At 41.1% G+C, this 24,918-nt stretch overlaps 1 pseudogene; it reads left to right on the top strand.

The window, feature by feature from the left end:
• Positions 1-5,011: 5,011 nt before the first annotated feature.
• Positions 5,012-24,918, top strand: part of LOC116067814 — a 33,299-nt pseudogene continuing 13,392 nt past the window's right edge.

The following is a 24,918-nucleotide window of genomic DNA, read 5'->3' as shown; positions in this document are numbered from 1 at the left end:
TCTCTCTCTCTCTCTCTCTCTCTCTCTCTCTCTCTCTTTCTCTCTCTCTGTCCATATCCCCTCCTTCTCTCCTTTTAACACTTTATGATGCAGAAAGGAGGCCAACATCAGATTTTGTCCCTCCATCAAGGACTTGCTGGTCTCTAAAACTGGGAAAAATCTATTTATTTTCTTTATAAATTTTTCAAACCTGAGAATTCTGTTATAGCAAAATAAAACTGACTAAGACATCAAGCTAAACTTATCTTACAAAACTTTCACACTCATATTGATTCCCTAGGGTGGGACAGTTCAAATTAACAGTCATGTTATTAGTCTTTTACAATACTGGAATCTGAGAGAAGTTTATTTTCCTCACCAGTAATAATGTAAATGATATATCTAAGACTTAAAATAAAATTATCCTTACTATATTACCCAAAATAATACTGTAAAAACTCAAGAACAATTAAGAAAAGTTTTCTAATGAACTAAATAAGGCTAATAGAGATCTTGGGTTTTTCTGTGTGGTGTGGGGGTGTTATTTTTGCTTTTTGCTTTCTGATTTTTGTATTTTGTTTTGTTTTTTGTTTTTTTTGTTTTGGAGACAGGGTTTCTCTACATAGCCCTGGCTGTCCTGGATCTCTTTGTAAACCAAACTTTGTAAACTTCCCAAGCCTGGTCTCAAACTCACAAACTTCCAACTGCCTCTACCTTTTGAAGTGCAGATTAAATATTAAATCCTCCTGGGAGGAAAGCTGTGTCCCTAAGGAAGAGTTGGGGGAGAAACAGCTAAAATAAAGGGTCACTTGAGGGGTTATATGGAAACATTATACAGTAGAAACTTCTTAAAATATGAACATATATGAAGGTGACCTAAATAAAATCATCAAATAATGAGGGAGACAGAGTTTCAACTGGCCATCCCCTCTCATCAAATGAAGCTGCCATTACTGGGACTGGGTTACATCTGATTGTGTTAGCCAAAGGGGTTCCATGAGAACCCCCGAACAACCCGTACTGTTGCCAAAACAGTTGCTCTCTGAAAACTGAGAGCAAAACTCCACTGCTGATGATAAAACCTGCACAAATCATTGAACATGGAGATGTCAAGCTAGTGCCTATAAAGAGCCTCAAAGGTTACTCCTATGAGTAACCAACCAATATCTGACTTGACTTAAGGCTAACTCTATAAAATGGAACTCATACCCAGCACTGCTTGAGTGACCAAGAATCTGGGACTAGATAGCCCAGGGATCTAGAGTAAATACAAATATTACTGTTCTACTCAAAGAAGGTAGTAATAAAATGACTCCAAAAGACATACTGCTATCCAGCAGAAAATAGAAACAGAGACTCATAGCCAGACAATATGCAAGGTCTCTCAGCCTTGGAACATGCAGCATTAAATGGGATATCTCCATCAAATCCCTCCCTTCACACTCAGGGAACCCTGTGGGAGTGGAGGTGCATAGTGTAAGAGCCAGAGAGGATGAAGAACACCAAAATAACAGGACCTCTAAATCAACAAGATTAATGTATAGGAACTCACAAAGACTGCATATGGGTCTGCATAGGTCCTCTGTTATATATGGTATGGTTTCCAGTTTTGAGGTTTTATGAGATCCCCAAGAGTGAATGAGTGACTCTCTGATTCTTCTGTCTTCTCTTGGGTTCTTTTCCTTCTACTTGTTTGTTTTGCCTAATTACAATGTGTTACTTGAAATGTAAATAAAGAAAATATCTAATAAAAATGTTTAATAAAAAAAGTACTCAACAGAGAATACTTTGGGAAGGAAGAGATTAGGGTTAATCAAGGGCTCATAGTAGCACACATTCTCCTCTTTATTAGTCTAGAACTCTAGTCCATTGAACAGTGTTGGCCACAGTCATGGTGGCTCCACCACCTCGGTAATAAATGTACATGATCATTCTCAATCAGACCCATAGGCTTTGTCTCTTTGTTATTACACACATATCCTGTCAAGGTTACGATATAACTATGGGTATTCCAGCCCTTGTCAACCTGATACCCAAACATGTGACTGTTAAATTAGTATCTTTGTTCCAATACCAAACAAAGATTTCATTGTGGAAGTTAAACTGTGGATAAAGGATAAAGAAACAGGGATACCTGCTAAAATTTTATCCACCAAAAAGTATTTGTCAACTCTGGTTAACAATACTGCACCCCTAGTAAAAGTATAAGATGTGTTAAGCATGAACACTGGGCCAAATGAGAATTAGATACTTCGAACAATAACGATACACTACTAAATATTACCACACTTACCCAACATGCTTTTTTTGTGTGTAACAGGAAATTCATGGTTCCCACAATGCACTTGTTGGATCAATCCATTTCTTACACCAGTATCAGAAGTGGCAGCTGTGTTATCATGATCACCACCACCACCAGCAGCAGCAGTGTTGCCACTCAATGGCTCTTCCACTGTGTCCATCTTGTTGCTTAGTCCTGGCTTCCTTTTTTGTTTAAGCTGCAATGAAAATTCGCTACTAAGAAGACTGACAGTTTTTAATAAAATTGTTTTCTTCTACTTAGTTACTTAACCCAGTTCCATTTTCATAATTTTAATGAACAAGACCTGCTTCTGTGTGTAGCCCAGTATTGCCACTACAGTATTCTTCACCTCATAGTTTTCTTTTTCAATCACTGTTTTCTATCTAAAATGATCATTGTAAGTCTCATCTGTGTAGAAAGACACGTGTGTCTCCTTTTATTTTCACCAGCAAGATTTCACATTAAAGTGTTGATTTAGAGAAAACAAAAACAAAAAACAAAAACAAAAAACAAAAACAAAAACAAAAAAAGTGTTAGGTTTTGTTTTATATTACTTTATTTTATTTTTTTTTAAAGTAGCAAAAATAGGCTAGAGAGATGGCTCAGTGGTTAAGAGCACTGGCTGCTCTTCTAGAGGACCTCACTTCAATTCCCAGGAACCACATGGTGGCTCACAACCATCTACACTGTAGTCTGATGCCCTCTTCTGGTATGCAAGTGTTCATGCAGATAGGGCACTTGTATACACAAAATAAATAAATAACTTAAAAAAAAAAAAAAACAAAGTTGTGTGTGCTCTTAATCCCAATGCTGAGAAAGTTAAGCCACTCTAGGGCTGTCTGGGCAGGCTACTTTGTCAATTTTAGGTCTGTGAGAGACCCATCTCATAAATAAATGAATTTATAAATAATAAATAAATAAATAAATAAATAAATAAATAAATAGTGTGTAGCACCTGAGGGATAACACTCAAAGTTGTCCTTGAGCAAGTGCAAGTGTGCTCGTGTATACACACACACACACACACACACACACACACACACACACATTCAAGTAGTAGGTGATGAAAAAAGATAATCTTAACTGAGTAGAAAGAAGAAACAAAAATGCATGGCACAGGACTGCTGCTGAGCCCAAAATACCCTGATGTGTACTTCCAACTCCTATGGGAGTTCTTGTTTGTTTATTTGTTTGTTTTGTTTCTGAGATTGAGTGTTGCTATGTATCCAGGGCTAGCCTCATTCAAGATCATCCTGCCTCTGCCTCCTAAGTGCTGAGAACACCAGCATGCATCCCCCTGCTGATCCCTATGTGATCTCAATGTTACTTTGGAAAGCGCATGACCTCTGCTTACCTCCCTCTAGAACATCAAACAGTAGCTTCTCCTATATTTGTCTCATTGGCTCAGAAATTAAAGAAATGCAAAGCAGATAAAATTTCCTAATGGAGAAATTGGCTCTCAAGATAGAAAAAAAGCTGCACAATAAAGGAATATCAACTTTTTAAATTCAATTCTCTAGATTGATTCTCTAACTGAAAATACTTTCTTCCATTGTGAGAATTGGCTGTAGGCTGGTTGGTTCTGGACAGCTTTGGGTCAGGGACTCTAGGCTGTAGGTTAGGGCTGGCTGGTATGCATGTGTCCTAGCTCGCCTAAAAGAAGGTCATGAATAGTCCTGTAAAAGGTCTTACTTGTCTCTTATTTCTTTCCAATTAATGAAGCAACCAAAGACCCTTCTCAAGAGTTCAATGGAATCAAGATGTTAGAACGAGTGTCCTTGACTAGATCTCCATGACAAAGATGTCTGACCACTCAATAGATGTGGTATATATTTTATTCTAGTATCTGACCAGTTATGCAGCTAATATATGTTAAGTAGCCCTAGAAACATCTTCTTTTATGTCAGAGAAGATAACTAGAATTTTCCAAGTCCTGTATGTGTCAGGCACTGTGCTAAGTGCTTTGAGGTTTGACATGCTATTTAATATAGCCTTTGTAACCCTGTAGGGTAGGTACTTCATTCTAGTTTTGCATACGGAAAACTCAAACCTCAGAGAAGGGCAAAAGCCAGAAACCTGGTGATAATTTCTCGTCAGATTATGAATAAAGCATGAGCTTCTCCTCACCCACCTACAAAGGCAGCCACTCTAAATGTGAGTAAAATACATGCATTTCTCTTTTTAGATGAAACAGCACAAGTTTTAAACACTACTAAACAAATACAGAATAAATGAACTAGGTGTGCTTTAATCTGAAGATACAACTAACAACTCCAAATGTTCAGTGAGATTTAACCCAAAGAATAGAAGCCTTGTTCCGTATTTCTTCGAAAAGCTGGACTAGAACAGAGAGGTAAATGTAATCAACCAACAGTCTAGAGAATCACTGTACAAAACATATCCACTTGCTTAATGGCCTCAGCCCCTGTAATGCATTTCGCATTAAGCTGTTCCCTTCTTCTGAGAGGGAGCATTGCTCCCTCACAGTTCATAAAAGCCTTGAATAACTTATATTTTCACCATAAGCCCTCTGTTGACAGCTACAGATGTGCTCACACTATTGGAAGCAAAAAAGAAAGAAAGAAAGAAACTTGGCAACCTCATTTACTATGAAAACATTGCATTTGATCCTTCCAAATATCTCCGTATTCGACGCTAATAAATTTCTGACGTGGGAAGAATAGGAAGTCCGTACCTCAAAATGGGTGAAGCACATCTCCAGTACCAGCCATGGGGACAGTGCTCTACAAGCCCCTAACAAATCGCTCCAACCATCAGCCAGTGGCACAGATGGAAGTTGGCAGTGTGCTGCCATGGGCAAAGGTAGGTAATGACCACTAGCCCACACGAGGTAGAAAAATATAAATGAACCACACCACACTGACAGGCTCCATCTGAGTCACTAAACAGCACAATGAGAAAATAGCTTCAAGTTCCTAGCATAATATTTAAGGACAGCATCCATATACAATACTTCTTCTTACACGTGCTTCTATCGATATCCAATGTCTCTTTTCTCCTGTCATCATATCAAATAGGGATAGAAACCTGCCTTACAACCAAAATGTAAACAAGATATAAATTCCACTGCAATAAATGATGAAAATAAGAGCATCCTCATGTATAATGGAGTGCTTAGAGTATGTCAGAATGCATAAAACATTATCCACTGCCGACCGGAATTACTCTGCTGCTTACAGAGCACCCTTCCCAGCAGTATTCAGTTCAAAGTAATAATCCAGTATCCCACTGAAAAGAGGTACTCCAGTGAAATGAAATTCCTGTGGTTCGTACTGTGCTTGGTAAGGAAATCTGGTCTGCTCTTATACTAATGCTCACACGAACAAGCACACCTGTCCTTTCAATTCATATGTGAGCAAACGCTCAGGTTGGGGAAGCTGGCTGTTGGGAGTTAGTGAACGGGGCCTCTGCTCCTTTACCTGTGCTCATGGTTCCCTGTACGTCTTCCATTCACCTTAAGTGATCCTGATACTTCTTTGATGCAATTCATCCAACTGGGCACCTTAATTTCTTTCAGCAATTTTCCTTCTGACATTTCATCAGTGGCGCTGCCAAAAATAGGTCTGTCCCCGGTAACAATATAGCCTGTGGCACACTGAATATCACCACAAATCCCTTCCCCCTTGCCTGCAGTGACAGTAATGCCCACAGCACCTTCAAAGGCCAAGTAATTGACAAGGAAGAAGGAAAAGGCATCAGTCACTTGTGTAGCGACCCTTTCTTAAAGTTTCTGTAACACAAAACCTGTGAAAATTCCTCAGAACACTAAAAATCAAAATTATATAAGTAATATTTAAAGAAAGAAGCCTATGGATATTTTTGTCACATGACCTCAGGATAAACCTGGCATAAGGGTGTACATTAAGTTGATGATTAATGGAACAACTGTTTATCACAACCAACAATGGGGCTGATAGACTGGCTGATTAGAGTATAAAATTAGAGTATAAAATAATTTCATTATGTCTTTTGTCATTTCTGCATTGTTTCTTGACCGGATAAGAAGATTATTAATGAGGTGCTGGCATATGACATTTCCTGGAATGAGCTTATGAGACTGGAAGTCTAGCATTGCAAGGTAGATGACTAAAATTTAACAGAGAGTAAAGTCACACCCAGCTCCTTAATAATGAAATGGTGACTGATCATAGAGGCAGGCAATGATGATCAAATGCAGTTTGCCAGTGAAGGAAAATCCAACATTTCTGCTCATTGCACTAACCTATATCCATCACTTTATTTAAAACCCAGTTCAATGGTGCAAGACCACATTTCCAACCTGTAATTCATACCAGCATCTCTTCCAAATTTAGCAGAAATAATATCATAGTGTTCAAAACCTTCTATAGTATTTAATATGAAAGTAAATTTTAATTAAAGAAATACTTCACTGGACCTGGTTTTATGTGTCTGTCTGTATTCCCAGAACTTGGGAGGTGGAGGCAGGAGGATCAAAGACTCAAAGTCATCTTCAGCTATGTAGCAAATTCAAGACCAAAATAGGCCTTTTCCCTCATTCCTATCTGCAATAATGTACCTATGAAAGAATAGACTCAATTCTTCCTCACGGTCACTCTGAATTCAGCCTCCATGTATAAGTCATATGGTATTTGTACTTTTGTGTCCACTATCTTTCACATAGCATCATGCTTTCATTTTTTAAATGGCCAGAGATGCATGGAAAAAAAACACTACATATTGCAACTGATAGTAGTTAGAATTATCAACAAAAAGTCAACCAATGCAAATCTAAATATACAGCAAAGGATAAAAGGACATTGAAATTTTCCTCAAGGGGTAATCTTCTAATTTAAAAAGGGGCGAAACATAAAGATCTTAAGATATATCTTCTCTGTGATGTCATTCCTTGGGAGCTCTGTCTGTCATTTTCTGGAAACTAATCAACATTAGACAAGGCTTTCCAAAGGTTTTGCTTATGTTTAAATATCAGGAGTATGTCAAACATCACAGAAGCCATTGAAGCTTCTGTACAAGACCTACCGAAACAAGAGCTTAGACAAAGGAGTAATGCTTGCGGGCATCCCAGCTGACCACCTTTCAAGTCCTAAGCAGTGGAACCATAACCCGATTAGCATTAGAATATCAAAGGGAAAGGCATGACTATCTTGCTGTTCAGGAAAGCCCCTGAGAAAGAAGCAGGAGAGAAGGGAGGGTGCTTGAAACAAGAAAATCCAAGGGAGACGAAGATATCAACTTGGGCTACTTTATCAGAACAACAAGTTTACATCATTCCGTTTCTTGACCAGTTACAAGATCAGTCCTAACTGGTCTCCTGCCTTGGTCCAAACACCCTAACTTCTACTTACTCCTTCTTGTCTCTAAACCCTCCTACATGGGGTAGTCAAATAATCACCATGAGTTACAAGTCACCATGATAGTTTTCCTTTGTCAAAATCCTTATACTCTATAAGATTCTGTGGTCTATAGTTACATTCAACATCCAAAGTCCTCAATCATTCTACTCCTTCCACACAGGGTTTTTGAAACAGGTTTTGCTGTATAGTTTCCTCTGTCCTGGAACTGACAGGAGTCCTTCTGCTTCAACTTCCTAAATTCACAGATTATAGGCATGCATTGCTATGCCCAGTCCCTCTCATTTGTGTGATAGCTCAAATTCCTGGAAATCAGCCATAGCATCTTCTGCCTTTCCACTTCCTACTCCCTGATTGTCACAAGTTGCTACTGGATGCAAACACTTACAAGTGCTACCTTTTAAGAAGATAGATGAGCTGAGAAAACCAAATTGGCATATTGAGAACCACATTCTACTTTACTGTCTGTATGACAGAGGGCTGGCTATTAAGTCTCTCTGTTTCCCAGTCTCTTCCCCCAGAAACATGGAGAAATGACAGTGTTCATGTCACTGAATGTGCATGTAAATTACACAAATTAATCTGAATGAAACATTTAGACCAAGCCTGAGTGTTCTTGACAATGCTGAACTCTGTGCTGTGTGTGTCATGCATGTGTTATGTATATGTTAAGCATCATACAACACTATACAGAACATTAACAGGTCTTTTGGCTGCAATAGTCAGCTAGAATTAAACAATGATGTGGCCAAATGGCAGGGGGCTTGTAATCAGCACCTTCCTTATTAAATATTTTTTAAATCACTTATTTGTTTTGTTTGTGTGTATATGTGAGAAAGCATGCATGCCAGGGTACATATGTAGAGGTTCTCTCCTTCTACCATCTGGACCCCCAAAGTCAGGTTAGGTTTGGTTACAAATCTCTTTACCCTCAGAGCCACCACACCAGCCTGTAAAATTTCTGAACTAGTAAAGGATATCTACTTTTTTTTTAATTATCATGTCCAGAGACGAAATTCTCCTCTGCTTTTTTTTTCTTTCTCTCATAATAAAATTCAACTCCCCTAAATAAAAGAAAAAGAAAACAATCTGGCAGGAAAGAAAAACCTGCCATAAAGGGTTCTCTCTTGTACTTTCTTGGAGTGTTATGCAAGCCCTACATGCCTTCTGACTGATCCAATCTTCTCAGAATTATGAACAACAATCCTCTATACAATCAGTCACTTGGCTTTCTCACCACTGGGAAAGCCCAATTTACTCCTAGGGACAAATGTCCCTCTCAAACTTTTCTAATGGAAGAAGGCATCAAATAATAAAAAATGGGTTAATATACACATTGGCCCCCAGATGTTAGCAAGTAATTACCTTCCTCTGGCCATTCCCAACTTGACTGATTGCTGTCTGCTGCTGCCATTGTAAATCTAGACCAAGCTATCTCATCCTGAGTGTTCTTTGGGCTCTTACATTTTTTTATTAGTTCTTTGAGAGTTCACACAATATGTTTTGATCCTATTCACTTCCTCCCCAATTCTTCCCATATTCACTCCACCTTCCCCACTCAGTCAATTTTGTAAACATTTTTTAAGCCTCCAAGAGCCATCTGTGCTGCCTAAAGGCTCCTGGCTGTGTGGTCTTCTGATGGGAGTCATTGACATACCAGGGCTCCAATATGCTCACTCACCTCCAGAATTCTTCCTTGGCTTCCTGTATCTATAAAATGGGTAGCTCCAACACAACTACTGCTTGTTATTCTTGGACTAAATTCATATATTTAAATCTATCCTTTGAACTTGGAAATAAAGATAAGTGATCTACAGTAAGGAAAGTAAAGGAGATTCATAGTAGGGCATGTTGTCTATCTGTTACATTCTGGTCCCTTCTATACTCCTCAGAGCCAATGAAGACTCTGCTAACCCCAGCATCCACTCAATTAATTCAGATTGGTTCAAATTTGGTTGCTCTTCAAATAGCATGATTATTGTATGTATTTTTATGTCTAGAAGTAAAGAATGAAATCCCCCATGGTAATTGGCCTTCAGCTATTGCATATTCTTCCACTCTCTTTGCTTGGCTGGATTATTCCAGCAAAATGACAATCCAGACCTGGGAAGATGGCTCAGCAGGTAAAGGCCCTTGTTGCCTAGTCTGATGACCTGATATGATTCCTGGGACTCACAAGGTGAAAGAGGAGAACCAACTCCTACAAGTTGTCCTGTGACCTCTGTTTGTACACTGTGGAGCATGAACCATATTAATGGACCCACCATAAGTAAATGGAATTATATTTTATAGCCATGTCCTATAACTATCAGATGCTACAACTGATCCATCAGCATCATGCATCTTTAAGAAGAAATGCACCGGGTGGTAGTGGCGCACACCTTTAATCCCAGCACTTGGGAGGCAGAGGCAGGCGGATATCTGAGTTTGTGATCAGCCTAGTCTACAGAGTGAGTTCCAGGACAGCCAGGGCTATGCAGAGAAACCCTGTCTCGAAATATAAAAAGAAGAAGGAGAAGAAGAAGAAGAAGAAGAAGAAGAAGAAGAAGAAGAAGAAGAAGAAGAAGAAGAAGAAGAAGAAGAAGAAGAAGAAAAAGAAGAAAAAGAAGAAGAAGAAATGCAATCAACTTCCTACTGTGTAACATGATCTGTTCTCATGTCCAAACAATCCCACTGGTATCAGATCCAGGTTTGACACTGTCCTTCCCCTAACTCTGTGACAAACATTAGAAGGACCCAGTGATTATCTGAGCAGCTCAAGCCAAAGTTGGGAATAACTAAAATTAAGTAAGTGTTAAATATTACCAACCTAAGTAACTGAGTACCCTTTACCTAAACTACCTTGTACTCCTGGTGCCAGCTAGGCAGATATCTTTTCAGTGCCTTTACCAATCACATACTGTTCTCTCCAGTCCTTGATGCATTAATCTTTTGTCTTTTGTCAAATCTGTCTATCAATTTTCATTCTCTAGCACATATATACTTATTTTTAACTATGAAGGAGAATTATATACATTTGAGTGCATTTGCCTGTGGAGGCCAGAGTGCTCAGATAACACGAAAATCGAAGTTACAGGGTATTGTGAGCTGCCTAACAGGTGCTGCAAACCAAAAAGTCCGCTGCAAGAGCTGTACGATCTCTTAACCACTAAGCTACTTTTCTGCTCCCTATATAGCTGTTATTAAATTCTGTATGTGAGTGTGTATGTGTGTGTGTATGTGTGTGTATATGTGTGTGTGTACATGCTCAGGTGTGTGTGCTTGTGCATGTGCATACATGCAAGTAGCAGCTAATGTCTGGTGTCTTTCTCAGTTACTTTCCACTTAATTTTTTTTTTTTTTGAGAAAAGGTCTCTCACTGAACCAGAAGCTTGCCAATTTGACTACATTGAGCTAGTCAGCAAGCCCCAAAAGTCTACCTGTCTCAATTTTCTCAGAGCTGGATTTAAAAGTATGTGTACTCCGTGTCCAGATTTTTTTTTTAATGTGTTGTTGTTTGGTCTACATGTGTGTCTGTGTATCACGTGCGATCCTCATGGAATTCTAGGAGCTGGAGTTACAGATGATTGCGAACTGCCCTGTGAGAGCTGGAAACTGAACCTAGGACCACTGGAAGAGCAGCCTGTGCTCTTAACCCCTGAGCCATGTCTCCAGCTGTGGCTGTAGGGGTGAAGCCCAGATCTCCGTGCTTACATAGCAAGCACTTAACTTTTAGCAAGCATAACATGAATGAGCCATAGTCCCAGCCCTCTCTTTCAGAATTTCATGCATCCCTTTGCTTTCTACAAAATAAGGAACTTTTGTAATAGTTCCATTTTGACCACCTTTTAAAGTTTAGGAGATATAAAACTCCAGTCTCTTTTCAAGGCCTGACCTCAGGTTTGACTGGAAGATAAACCAATCCCTCATTTCAAGAAAAAAAAAATCTAACATGTCACTCTCACCAAAAAAATAAAAATTAGGTGTGAATTTTTATAACCGACCAAATCAAATTAAACTTCTGTATCCTGTCTCCCTGATTTATCTCTCAAGAAAGATCTAGCAGTCTTAATAAAAACAGCCACTAACTTGGATTTCATCTAATTTGAGTGTGTCCACATAGCTCCCAAGTGACAAAGATATATGATTTGGAGATATTTTGCTCTAAAAGGAAAAATAGACCACGGAAAAGAACTCTGAGTGTGCTTGAGGCACACAGTCAGCTAGATGGTGGGGGACATACACCATCAGGACCCATGCTCAACCCTTCTCTTACTGATATATGGCTCCTATGAATGTGCCCCTTCCATTTTCGCTCATGTTCTATGTCCCCCTGTGAGCAGCCATGTTGGCTAAAACTAAAATGTCACAATGATGGATCACAACTAGATGCTCCATCTGGGGCCGCCTAGGTGCCTGTGATCTATCATTATGTGAAAATTCCCTTCTCCCTGGATCTGGGAAAGATAAAGAAGATAAACGTCACATATTATTTTATGTCCCGTTTTAGCTAAAGAAACATGCAGCCTTCTTTAGGGCATCGTGGACTCAGTGGGGGGCACGGGACTCTGTAAAGTGAGCATGCTAAAACCTTCTCAGTCCTAGGGCTGTTTCTTCTTTCCTCTGGCTTTTCAGGTATATAAGTGTGCCCAAAAAACCACCTAACATCATTTAACTTAAACTCTACTTCATATCTGTTCCCTTCATCCTTGAACTCTTGACGTGTTCCTCCTCTTCTCCTAGAATCGCCCAGATCCTAATCCACAATGATCCCTTGGGTTCACTGCAAATAGGGCCATTTCATTTCCAGCAGGAGCCCCGGGGAAATGCTCGACTCTATTGCTTTATCTCCAGTGAATATCAAATCACATTTCACCACATAAAACTTAGAGAGACTTTTATCGGCTTTATTAAAGCCGTAAATTTTTATTTTAAAACCTGCCAATGCTTGTGCTCCTGGAGTCCTCTAAGAATTAACTTCTTGTCCTTGATGCTTAGCTTAGTCTCCCCCAACCAGTCAGACAAACAGGATGCTCCAGGAGCAGCATGGGGGGAATTGTCCTGTACTTCCAGACAGCTCAATGATATTTCCTTTATACTAGCTAGGTTCATACTCAGCAACATGCTACAGGTCAAAGTGGAGAGGCGAGCAGCATGCCCAAGAACCATGGGTCATGCAACTTTGTTGGAGGCTCTGCTCTTATAAATGTGCAATAGCCACTTTGGATTGCTTGGAATTTCCTACCCAGAAATCCCAACCACATGCCTTCTACTCCCATTCCTTGTTCTGATCTCTCCCACCCTGTTGTAACACAGTCAGACCTATTCTGGACTAGATTCCCTGATGGCCTCTCTCCTTCTCACCCTCAGGTCCTCTTGCAGGGACCTCCCCAGCCAATGTATTTTGAATGTATTTTCATACCTTTTGAGTCTGAATATCATAATTTATTCCCTTTATCTTCTTTTCCGCCTTCTGAAATTCTAAATCTTTTTTTTAAATTGAGATTTCTTTTCTTGGGGCTGGGCAACTGAAGAGATGACTCTGTGGTTAAGAGGACTTGCTCTTTCAGAGGACCTGTGTTGGGTACACACAGCAGCCTTCTCAGGTAGCCTACAACCACCTGTAACTCTAGTTCTGACAAAGCAGATGCCCTCTTCCATCCTCCATTAGATACCCATACACACGTGGTATACACTCACAAAGACAAACACACATACACATAAAAAAATATGAAAAGAAATCTTAGCCAGGCAGTGCTGGAGCTCACCTTCAATCCCAGCACTCAGGAGGCAGAGGCAACCTAATCTACAGAGTTCCAGGATGGCCAGGACTATAAAGTGGGACCCTGTCTCAAAGTACAAAAAAAAATTTAAAAAAAAATTAAAAACTTTTAAAAAGATTTCTTTCACTCCTGTTTAAGTGTGTGTGTGTGTGTGTGTGTGTGTGTGTGTGTGCGCGTGTGTGTGTGTGTGTGTGTGTGTGTGTGTGTGTGGTGCACATGGATGTAATCCATGAATGTACCCATTGAAATCAGAAAAGCGGTTCATCTCCTGAGGCTGCAGTTAGTGGTGGTTGTGAGCCATCTGCTGTGGGTTCTGGGAACTGAACTTAGCTCTTCTCCAAATGCAGCAAGTGCTCCTCACCACACCCGCTTCTCTGGTCCTAAAGACCAGACCTTTTAAGGGCCAAGTCCCCCCCCATTTCTCTCTCTCTCATGTGCACATGCCTGTGTGTGTACGTACACACACACACACACACACACACACACACACACACACACGCGCGCCCTGGTCTCAATGGGCCCTAACCTCCGTTCTTCTTACCCCCTTCAAACTTTGTGCTTTCCTTCTTTGCCTCCATCCGCACATGATCCTGACCATCCTCATCCTCATGCCATGGCACCTGCCCCTAGCCTTCTGACCCTGAGGCACCTGCCCCTAGCCTTCGGACCCTGAGGCACCTGCCCCTAGCCTTCTGACCCTGAGGCACCTGCCCCTAGCCTTCTGACCCTGAGGCACCTGCTCCCAGCCTTCTGATGCTGAGAATCACTAAGGCAGCTCACACTGAGTACAAAGTGATGTCGAATTACCAAGAAAGGCAGAGAGCATGTGCCATGGTGGCGTTCTAAGGAGGCCAAACAATAGCTGTGCGGCTACCATACAGATATTATGACATCAGCCTGCCCCACCCAGATAGGACCTGTCAGCCTCTCATTCCATTTATTCAACTAGCTAGCCAACATTTTAGAAAAATTGAAGCAATTTTAAAAATCTAAACAAAATGATCTCCTAGTTGACATTACAAAACTATAGGTTTGTTTTTATTTTTTATTTTGTCTATTTAATGATTTAGTGTGCGTGTGTGTGTGCGTGTGTGTATGTGTGTGTGTGCGTGTGCGTGTGTGTGTGTGTGCGTGTGTGTGTGCGTGTGTGTGTATGCGTGTGTGTGTATGCGTGTGTGTGCGTGTGTGTGTGTGCGTGTGTGTGTGTGTGTGCGTGTGTGTATGTGTGTGTGTGTGTGTGAGTGTGCAGGAGCACACACCACAGCACATGTGTAGCGATTAAAGGGCAACTCCCAGGAGTTGTTTCTCTTCTTCCACCATGTGGATCCTAGGTGTCAAACTCCAACCATCAGGCTTGGTGACAAGCATCCTTCCCTTAGGAGAATTACCATTGCCCCTTCTGCAAAAAGCTATAATTATGAAGCCTAAATAAAACCCCAAATGCATGCAATTTGTCAGTATTACTAAAGAAATAAACTATGTCATCAGCGTGGACAGCTGGTGATGATGAGAATGTCCGCCATGGACATACTTTTCTTCTTTCCTAGTTGTAGACGCTAACACTGAGAACACACAGCAGTGGTGGTATGTGTGTATTCCCTAAGCCTTGGCTTCCTCTGCACCCAGACACCACATGAAACCTGTGAGTGGGAAACAAACATTCTAAACTATCCATTGAAGCTGGGCGCGATGACTTCTTCCTGTAACCTATGCAGGCAGAAGCAGGAAGATCAGGAATACAAGGCTAGCCTTGATTACACCGTGAGTTCAAGGCCAGCTGGGCTACGTGAGGCCCTGAATCAAAAATAAAATGAGTTAACTGGTGTATATGCACAACAAGTCGTGTTTTGAATTATATTTAAAAGGAAAGGTGTGGGCAGCAGAGCTGCTGGCCTGCTTTCTCTGTTGTTATACACTACAGCAGAGAGTGAGTGAGCCAACTCCCACTAGATAGTTCCGAGTAAATTATTAAACGGAGTGAAATCCTGAAGATCCTCAAAATCGGGTTAAATTTGGGACTCTATCCTGTTATTAATCAAAAGTCATTGCAAGGCTTTCAGCCAGAAAGCTATATGATTTGGTTCAGTTTAAAAGCCCATCTGGTGGCAGAATAAGGAAATACAAAAAGCATGCTGGGAGTGTACAAAGCTGTGTCTCCTCACTATGAAAAATAGAGCAATACTTTGGGCTGGAGTAGCAGCGTCAGGGTTTGCCGGGAGGAGAGCTTAATTCACAGAAGTTTTCTAGGGAAAGCTGCTTTTGGACTTGGTGCAGATGACAAAGCTGACAAGCCGTGCATATGTGAAATATTTATGTCTGGCACAGTATAGACCAGATTTCAGTTCTTGTTTTTTAAAGGCTATTCATGAAATTGTCCAGTGTTTGTGAAGTTTGGAGACTCCACCCACTTTAGGTGCTAGTAATAACACAATGTTGCTTTTAAGGGTCAATATATACTGTGTGTTCCAATGTGTTCTTTGAGTATGTCAAGGGAGGGGATGCGGGGGGGAGTGGATCCAGCAGAAGGACTTTAACATTTACCTTTTAATAGGTCACAACAAGGAGAGGACTTGGTACTTGGGAAGAACACTGAGTTGGCAAAGAAACTGAGAGGGTTAGAGCAATGGAACTGGTGGTCAAGTCATTGACTAGGCAAAGGAGTAGGTTTCACAGCAAAGGCTGTATGTGGGGTTTTCTGTGTGTTGATGGTGATAAAGAACTATGATACTGACGTCATTGTCTAACAGGAAACTAATTACCAAGGTAAGGGGCTAAGAAGAAGGTGTTCCTAGAAGTTAAGGCATAGGTTAGCAGTAGTTACAGACTGACAGCCCAGGAGCTAAATCCTGCCCTCGGGATTGTTTTTAGCCAACAAGGAAGTATTTTTAAATACCTTTTGGCTTAGCTGAAAACATTTTCAAATGAGAGGATATCACGTTTTAAATTAAAAAAATAAAAACAATTTTTTTCAATGCCTCATAACAATTGGAGATCTGGTAAGATGAAACTCGTGATCTCTCAAGCTAGTCGGGAGCAAGGTGAGTTGGATAGGAATGGTCCCTAGGTGGAGCATTGTCTACTGGTACCCACAAGGCCCACATTCCTAGCATCGCCCTCCACACTGATGTTTACACTGACTTCACGGCTGTGTGGTTGCTCTCCTTGGAGAAGAACTAGGGGAAAATGAAATCTCTCTCACACTGCTCCCTCTGTTGGGAGTCAGTTGGGAATCAGAAAATTAAAGCTACTGGAGGATGAAGCCATTCAAGGATCCCCCACTGCCTCACACCCTCCCTGTGTATCTGTCTGGTTCCTAGAAGCTGTTGGCTTTGGAGCCTCTGGCATAGTTTCAAAGTATAATCTGGACTACCCCTGTGGTAATCGGCTGTGAGATTCACTGCCCAGAAGCTCAGCACAGATGGCTCTGTCTTGTAAGCTGAAAGTGTTCCAGGGTCAAGCTAAGCTCTTCTGTCATCGTTTTCTTTAAGACTGTAGAAAACTACTCCTTATATTACACCAAATGAGTAGAAAGCAAATTATAATAAAATTATATTGCTTTTATGCATCTATGCTAGTGTCTATGATGAGTAAGATTAAACTGTCTCCTGGCTGGTCAAGTGGGTTACAGCACTGTCACAAGCCTGGGACAGTTAAATTCCATCTGAAAAGACCCATAGTGTTGAAGGAGAGAGGAGACTCTCCCATGTGATCCATGAAACTCCAACATACACTCTGCAATGCACATATGCCTGTACACAGTAGATGATAGATAGATAGATAGATAGATAGATAGATAGATAGATAGATAGATCGATGATTGATAGATAGATAGATAGATAGATAGATAGATAGATAGATGATAGATGGATGGATGGATGGATGGATGGATGGATAGATAGATAGATAGATAGATAGATAGATAGATAGATAATAAAGTCCCTTGACAGTTTACCTGTAAGAAATCATTCTAACTACTTGGGAGGCTGAAGCAGAAGTGTCCTAATTTCAAGTTCTGCATGTGCTTTACAGGATGAATTCAAGGTCACTCTGGGAAACTTCATGAGATAATGAGACCCTCCTTCAAATATTAAGTAAAAGGGACACTGAAGATATGGCCCAGTTATAGTGCACTTGCCTAGTAGAAACAAGCCCCTAGATTCAATTCACAGAGTGAGAGACAGACAGAAAGAGACAGAAGCAAGGTTGGAGACTGAGAAAGAGACAGACAACTTGGGTAAGGAGACTGATTAACCCTCCTGCATCACATGGTTAAATAATACCTAGAAAATCTATTCCTTGGATTTCAGGAAATTAATATGTAAAGCACTTTAGAAAATGTTGTAAGGCGAAATGGAATGGGGGGCCAGGGGCTAAAAAATGATTTTCATTGTTTTCTGGAGGTACCAAATAGCCTAAGTTGAGTTGAACTGGTCTCATCCAGGGAAATGCTCATCAGCTTCCTTCTGTGTGCTAATATTATGTTATGAACGGTTTAGAGGAGTGGATATAGAAATTGTGGTACATCTACACAATTAGCCCCTTAGGACGGACAACAATATGAACTAACTAGTACCCTCAGAGCTCCCAGGGTCTCAACCACCAACCAAGGTCTGCACATGGTGGGACTGATTGTTCTGGCAGCACGTGTATAGTGGAGGATTGCAAATTCGATCATCAATAGGAGGAGAGGACCTGGGCCCTGTGTAGGTTCTGTGCCCCAGTGTAGGGGAATGCCAGGGCTAATAAATGGGAGAGGGTGGGGTGGCAGGCATGAGGAGGGGGGAGGCAACAGGGGTTGGTTTTTGTTGTTTTTGTTTGTTTGTTTTTTGGAGGGGAAACTGGGAAAGGAGAAATTTACATGTAAATAAAGAAAATATCTAATAAAAAACGGTTTAACATGGGTAATTGATAAGAAACTATTGTATAGAAAACTATTTCTGTGCTGAGCTGCCCCTTCAGAGCTTTGTTTATTTTGTGCAAGTGTCCCACAGGGGGGGAAAATAAAAGCAGGTAAGATTTTGAGATGTTTTCCTGAAGAACCTGTCCCTCAGATGCTAGATGCATCTCACAGAAACTAGCTAACATTTCAGACACCATGTGTGACACCCAGGTAATAGGGATTACCATGGCACCCTCGTGAGGGTGGTCTATACCAACACCTCCCAGATGGATACAGCGTGGGTCCCAATGATTCTCAACCTCCTCAATGCTGTGACCCTTTCATACAGTTCCTCATGTTGTGCTGACCCACTACCTCCACCACCACCACCACCACCACCAGCCATAAAAGTATTTTCATTGCTATTTCATAACTGCAATTTTGACACTGTTAGGAACTCTAATATAAACATCTGATATGCAGCATGTTCTTAGGCTAAAGGAGACCCACAGGTTGAGAACCACTGTTTTAGCCGGTGTTTTTAGCCCAAGTAGAAGTAGCTGAATTCTGCTGTTAAGTGAGCTCTCTAGTTTGTGATTCTCTGGTGATGATTCTATTATTTAACCAGCATAGCAATTAGAAATTGCCTTACGGCACTGGTGTAGTGATCTTTATGCTCAGGGATGTATCAAAACTTTGTTAGAAGACAGAATGTTTTTTATTTTAATTTTATTTACTTACTTACTTTACATCCTGCTTACTGTCCCCCTTTCTAGTCATCCCTCCCACAATCTTTACCCCCCCATGCCCCATCCTCCTCCTCTTCTCCTCTGAGTGGGTGGGGGCTCCCTGACTATCCCTCAACTCTGGCACTTCAAGGGAGATGGAACTTTTTAAAATTGTATTTTGATTCTATGTTTATTTGTTTAATAAGTTGTCAGAAATCACTGAGTAAAGATAAGATTTGAGCCCTCTGAGTGCAAGGTAATGAACATTATGAGGGGTTTTTAATGTAATTTAATCATATACTAATCAGACTGGGGAGGGGGTTTTAAAGAGACCTGGTCTTACTATGTTAGCCAAGACTGGTCCAAAACTTCCAGGCTCTAGAGATCTTCACAGCTCAGATTTCAGAGTGCTTGGGCAACAAGCAAATACTTAGCTTGGTACCACAGACTGGACATTAACTATATTTTATGTGAGAGGAAAATCGAGTCTCAGAGAAATTAATTCTGTAGTGCCAGGGAAATGTTGGTGATCCCCCAAAAACACAGACAGGAGCCAATCTGATGCAACTCACAGCAGGGTCTTTATTCTATCCAAGCTAGCTAGCCCCCCCCCAAAAAAAACCCACTGTTGTCACACAGGATGGTTTTGGTGCTGGGGGAGCCCCGAATATCTATCAGGGCAAGGCTTTATAGTAAGAAGCAAGCAAGGGCTAAGTGTGCAAGCATCTGATTGGAAAGCTACTGTGGCCTTTAACATAATTGGCTGGTGCTGGGAGTCATATCATGAACTTAATTTTGTTCCCTTCTGCATTTGGTGGTTATTAGGCTTGTAAACCTTGGGGTGTAGATTTGTTGGGGGAATAACCTGGAGACTCTGGTCTTGTTGAGGGTAAAACCTGGAGATGCTGGTCTTGTTGGGGATTAGCTCAGAGACTGGAGCTAGGCTCAGGTTTTGTTGGGGTGAGGGGGCAACTTGAAAACTAATGCTAGGTACCAGCCTGTTAGTTTACCTGAGTTTAAACTTAGGTCAGGTTTTATAAAGTGGAGTTTGAACTTAAAAGATTTGACCTCTCATTCTCCCCTCTCTCTTGTGACTAGAAGTCCAAATCGTGGGATTTCCTGAAGCTCCATGAAAACAGTTAGTAACAGGACTATGTCTTTGGGGTGTCCCTGAGGCATGGGTAGGGGTCCATCAGTGGAAGGCAGGAGGGAGTCTTGAGGCTAAATTCTCCTCCTGCTGGCCAGAGTCTTCTTCAACTGTAAACGGATGTTCAATGGATCCACGCTGTACAAGGACCCTCTCAGGAAGCTCTAGTGACCCAGGCAGTGTCTCTTGACTAGGGCCCAATCTCCGTGCTAAAGTTGGTAGAGCTCCAGAGGTGGACCTGTTTTATGGAAAGCACAAATTTTAAGCCAAATACCCATTAGACACCCTTGAGATCATGAAATCATTTCTGTCAGTAGGTGAACCAAACATAACTTCAAAAGGGGTGAGTCTCATTTAATACGAGGAGTCCTGTATTCTATAAAGGATGAAGGGGAAAAAAGTCACCCAGTCACCGTCAATCTTTAAGGTCAGTTTAGTTAAGGTCTCTTTTAGGCTTTTATATATCTTTTCTACCTGTCCTAACTCTGGGGTCTGTAATCACAATGAAGTTTCCAATTAATCCCCAGAAGATGCCTTCTCTTGAGGACAACAGCAGAACACAGCATGCCACAGGGGCGGGAGGAGGAAGAGAAGCTCCTTTCTCAAACCAAACTCCAGCTTCATTCTACTCACATAACTAAATTGAAATTTGAATTAAGAATTAGAAGCTGGGGTGCTGGAAAAGCAGCTCAGCAATTAAGAGCACTTGCTGCTCTTGAAATGACCTGGGTTCAGTTCCAGCAACTACATTGGGTAATACAAAACCACCCATAACTCCAGCTCCAGGAGGCCCAACACCCTTCTCTGTCTTCAAGAAAAACACACACACACACACACACACACACACACTCACATTCACACACACGCACATGCACACACACACACACACACACACACACACAGGAGGCAGGGGAGAGAGAAACCCCAAGTCTAAAGATAGTCCTGAAAGTTCTATAAACTCTGTGTCATTGTCACAAAATGCCTGACATCTTAAAGGTAGCTTTATTTTGCTTTATGCCTTCAACTATTTCAATCCATAGCCTTCCTTGCCCTGTTGATTCTGGCCAATGGTGAAGGATGCTACTCATTCGTGTCATGTGATGTTTTTCTGGAAACTGTCTTATGAGAGAATGTTTATCCTGAAGCTGACATATGGGAGTGTGCTTTTCTGGGAACAGACACGTGGCATTTTTCTGGAATCCTCCTGGAAAAGGGACATGTGATGTTTTCCTAGAGTGGATGCTTAAGAGAACACATGATGTTTGGAAGGTGTATAAACATAGCCCGACAGACAGTGGATAGTGCTGAATAGTATTGGTATGGCTTGCCATTCTCTGCTACTCATTGTTGGGCTTTGCTGATACTAGTCTTAGCTGACAGTACTGTATGATGTTGGCTCACCTTACCATTTTTTGCTTGCATTTATGGTGACTTCATAGAAAGAAATGCTCTAAAGCTGATTGGTAGAATCTCACAGTTTCTTCTAGATCGAATTGCCATTGCTGATTCATGAATAGTGTTTGTGAGTGGATCAAGCTACCGCTAATAATGAATGATTCATGTGAACCGAACTGCTGATATCCTGACAACGCAGATTGGATTTGCTCCAAAGAACTATTTCTAAACAGGTTAACATCCTCCTTTGCCCTATTAACCTTTTGTCTCCACTACCTCCAGTGGGCGATGGGCTAGAAGGGTGATTAAAGCATTTAAGTACACTTACTAAAAGTAGGTTTTGAAAAATCTAAGCCTACAGTGGCTCAGCAGGAAAAAATATTTGGTACCAACCCAGTCAACCTGAGTCTGACTCTTCAGAGACCACAATGAGAGGAGAGAACTGAATCTGTCATCTGACCTATACACATAAACTAACACATACACACATACACGCACACACATACACATGCACACACATACGCACGCATACACATACAAACACAATCACACACACACATATATACACATACATACACGTAAACTAACACATACACACATACACGCCCACACATACACATGCACACACATATGCAGGCATACACATACAGACACAATCACACACACATATATACACATACATACACGTAAACTAACACATACACACATACATGCACACACATACAGACACATTCACACACACATACACATACACACATACACATGCACACACATATGCACGCACACACATACAGACACAATCACACACATATATACACACACATACACGTAAACTAACACATACACACATACACGCCCACACATACAGACACATTCACACACACATACACATACACACATACACATGCACACACATATGCATGCACACACATACAGACACATTCACACACATATATATATATACACGCATACACATAAACTATCACACACTCACACACAAATAAATTAAATACATAAACCTGGAGAAGAATTACGACAAGACCTGGCAAGCAGGTGTACACTCCTGCCATCTCAGCACTAGGGAGGAGGAGGAGGAAGGATTAGAAGTTCATGGAGCTGGACCACCTGCCATATGTCAGAATAAAGCCGGTTTTCCTCTCTCCCATGGTACTCGAGAAAATCTACTGGAAGCTCCTCCCAGACTCTATGCCCCAAGTTTCTATAAATAGTTTTATTCTACTAGTAAAATGTTTTAGGTAAAACACCATCATCATCAATAACAATAAAAATCAATGAATTATATCAAATAAAAGTTGAAGAAGTAATTGGCCAAGTGAAATATTACTGGAAAGAAGCTTAGAATATCTTTTTTTTTTCCCATTACTAAGAGCAGCATTTTAGCCCCTGGAAAATTTTGCCTAAAACTATTCTCTCATCAACAGCTTGTTTTCTTTTACGGAACCTAAATATTTCTCTCTCTCTCTCTCTCTCTCTCTCTCTCTCTCTCTCTCCCTCTGTGTGTGTGTGTGTGTGTGTCCCTCCCTCTCTCCTCTCTATCTCTCTGTCTCCCTCTCTCTTCCTTCCCTCCTTCTCTCTGTGTATGTCTGTGTATATATGTGTGTGTTCAAATATCTATAAGTCATGAAACTGGAAAGGAGGTCATGAGAGGAGAGAGAAGAAGCTCTTTTTAAAAGGTAAAGAAGTATATGGAGTAAGAAAGCCGAAGTTGGGCACGAGACGTAGTTCAGCTAGCAAAGGCAATTGCCACCAAGTCTGAGGATGTGAGTTCAATTCCCAGAATACACATAGTTGGGGGAGACCTGATTCCCACTGTGTGTTCACTGACCTCCACTGCTGTGCTATGGCACACATGTATACAATGAAAGAAGGGAAACTAGTCCAGAGAAACTGGAAAAACAGGAGAGGACCCAGAACAGGCAGTGGGGCAGGGGAAGAATAAGAACATGATATAATGTATGGATAAAGATGGTGTGATGAAGTCCATTACTTTGTATAACTTAAAAAATTAATTTTAAGACACTGTTTCTTAAACAATATGGATTAATCAGTAAGCAAGACCGCCTTCATTGCTCAATATAAGTGAATCTCTATATGAGCAGATTAGTGGGTGTTTACTAATGACACACCAAGTCTCTGGCAACATCCTCAAAACCAACAGTTTGGGTTGATATGGATGCTTACTTTAAAACAAGGTTACATTCACATTTTTTCCCTCATTCTAGGAGCATACAGGCTTTACCTGGTCATGGTAATGACTTAAAAGCATGGATGACTTCAAGCACCCTTTGTGTGTGCTCACCTATGCACATCTGTGGGAAGGCCAGAGATCATGGTCTTCCTGAATTCTTGGTCTAGAGGGGCTGGCTGGGGCAGCCAACATCCCCCTTCCTGTCTAAGCACAAACCCTGGAATCAGAGACACTTGCCTGGTTTTTAATGTGGCTCTCAACACAGGTACTCGGGCTTGAAAGGCAAGCACTTAGCACTAAGCAATCTCCCCCAAATCTAAAGCACCCTTTAAATCACAAGCATATGAGAAGCTCTAACTGAAAAACCTAGACACACTGGAAATTTGTCAAAGAAAATATATTTACACTCCAAATAGAGCCTACTGCTAAGAAGTCTTTGAAGTTCAGTTATGCCCAAACCACCAAATCTGAAGAAAGACACACACATACTAAATGTGTAAACATTTAATCCACTAATGCTGGCAGAGCTGCCTTCAGGTAGTCTAGAGTCTGTTTCCCATCGTCTGAAGCTCTGCATGCAGCCTTGCTCCCTGCATGAAGACCTACAGCCACATCCTGGCTGTGCTCAGCTGGAGATAGAATTCCTCCTCCACTCAGTCTTTCCTCCTGGAAGGCACGCTTGTTAAGTAGCCTGTGAAGTAAGTCACTGGAAAATTTTTACTTTTGTTAGCAAAACAAAAATGCTTATTCCTTTTCTATTGCTGGGTTTTTTAAAATATCAGAAGTGTGGCTGCATAAAGCAATATAGATTGAATAGCTCCCAGGAACAAGCCAGAAGTTATATCCATTGCCATGTTCTATAGTCAGGCTGATTGATTGCTTCTCAAGAGGGGTCTCCTACACATGCTGATTGACATCTATAATACAAGTGCTTGTGGTGTGGGAGACAGAAGACGGGGAGTTCAACGTCATACTCAGCTATCTAGTGAGTTTAAGTCAGCCTGGGCTACATGAGGCCCTGGCTCAAAAACAGTGTGAAAAATAAGAGGTTATAGTGTGTTGAGGAACATTGGTAATGAATAGAAAACAGTGTCAGAGGTAGAGGATCCTGGAGGGAATGACTTCAGATGTGGAAATCCAATGTCAGAGTTCTGGCAGCCTTT

The sequence above is a fragment of the Mastomys coucha genome, unplaced genomic scaffold, assembly GCF_008632895.1.
Source record: "Mastomys coucha isolate ucsf_1 unplaced genomic scaffold, UCSF_Mcou_1 pScaffold22, whole genome shotgun sequence".
In the NCBI taxonomy this organism is placed as follows: domain Eukaryota; kingdom Metazoa; phylum Chordata; class Mammalia; order Rodentia; family Muridae; genus Mastomys; species Mastomys coucha.
This window is presented reverse-complemented; position numbering and strand designations above follow the sequence as displayed.